General features: G+C 42.1%; 1 pseudogene; it reads left to right on the top strand.

Moving 5' to 3' along the window:
- Positions 1–1455, top strand: part of LOC105805933 — an 11542-nt pseudogene extending 10087 nt beyond the window's left edge.
- The last annotated feature ends 228 nt before the right edge of the window (positions 1456–1683 follow it).

Below are 1683 nucleotides of genomic sequence, written 5' to 3'. Positions count from 1 at the left end.
TCTCACTCTTGCTCAGGTTGCTCTCGAACTCCTGAGCTCAAGCGATCCTCCTGCCTTGGCCTCCCAGAGTGCTAGGATTACAGGCATGAGCCACCACGCCCGGCCCCAGACCAGGGTTTGAATCCTGCCCTCAGAACTACCTGCTGTGTGACCATGGCAAGGCACTTAACCTCTCTGACCCTCAGCTGCCTTCTTTATAAAATATTATTAATAATATCTCTGCCATTAGGGCTAGAGTGGAGGATCGCAGGTGCTAAAGTATGCAAAGTACTTTGCCCTGTGCCTGGCACTCAGAGGATGCTAGATACCATTGGCAGTACACCATCATTGCCTATGTGAGAACTTCAATTCATTGAAATACTAGTTAATGGCAGATTAAAAATAATAGCTAGTTCTAATAATGTTAAGACTTTTTTAAAAAAGCTTTCTAGCTAGCAGTCTGGTTAAAATTAAGATTAAAACCTGATTATCAGCCTCATAGTTGCTAATCCCAAATGCCAGCGTGTCTTAAATACTATGGGTGTGCATTAGGGGCAGTGGGAAATGTTTCATGGCTAAAGTTCCGATCTGGTTGTTGGCATCAGCTCCAGCATTGGTGATTGAAGACAAAGTACTACAAAGCCAGGCAGGGTGGCTCACACCTGTAATCCCAGCACTTTGGGAAGCTGAGGTGGGAGGATCGCTTGACACCAGGAGTTTGAGACCAGCCTGGGCAACATAGTGAGACCCCATCTCTACAAAAAATTTAAAAATTAGCTATGTGTGGTGGCACACACCTGTAGTCCTAACTACTTGGGAGGCTGAGGCAGGAGGATTGCCAGAGCCCAGGAGTTGGAGGCTGCAGTGAGCTATGATTACACCACTGCACTCCAGCCTGGGTGACAGAGCAAGACCCTGTCTCAAAACAAACAAACAAAAAAAGATAAAACTATGAGGAAAATAGTCAAGGATAAGAATCTGAAGTATGTGAAATAAATATATTCTGTTCATAATGAATTTCAAACATAAAAATTAAAAATTAAAATGGATATAGTTGGTCAACCAACAATATCTGAGGACCTTCATAAGTCTTAAGTGTGTGGGTCCTCCTAGCGGGCTCCCTGTGTGGCTGGCCCGGCTCCCTCCTCGCCAGCCACAGCCAACTGTGGCGCTGAAGATCTCAGACAACTCATAAATGGGCCTTAAGAGGGTAGCTGCCTTTATTAGGATGGTAACTTTGAGGCCTGTCATGAGACCCAAAAATTACTTACCATGGCATTTGTGTTCTTGGCTAAGTTATTAGTTTCTGTGCTTTCTGCTTACCGGAGTTTGGGTTCTTCAATTCCTTCATTTCTCTTTCTTTTTTTGTTTTTTCCCCAGATGTATGAAGGTATGATTGCTAAATACATCAACTTTTCTGATTTGACCCGCTACGTTTGCAAACAGAATTCAACTTTTAATAAGCTATTGGTATGATATGTCTGTTAACTATTTCCATTTTGCATTTAAAATAAAACTGGAAGAAGTTCAGAGAAATTAATTGAAATTAAGCTTTAATATCTGATGGAATTATTCAGGGCTAAAGACGTGGGTTTAATTTCAGTTTGGGAGGGTTGAGGTGCAAGCAAGTGCCTTCCTTAAACAAATTGCTTTTTCCCAGTCCACATACATCTTTCCAATTGATCATGATACTCAGATTAATTT

The sequence above is a fragment of the Propithecus coquereli genome, unplaced genomic scaffold (genome assembly GCF_000956105.1).
Source record: "Propithecus coquereli isolate 6110/MARCELLA unplaced genomic scaffold, Pcoq_1.0 Scaffold137, whole genome shotgun sequence".
NCBI lineage: Eukaryota > Metazoa > Chordata > Mammalia > Primates > Indriidae > Propithecus > Propithecus coquereli.
The sequence above is the reverse complement of the archived record's forward strand: the minus strand, read 5'-3'. Positions and strand labels throughout refer to the sequence as shown.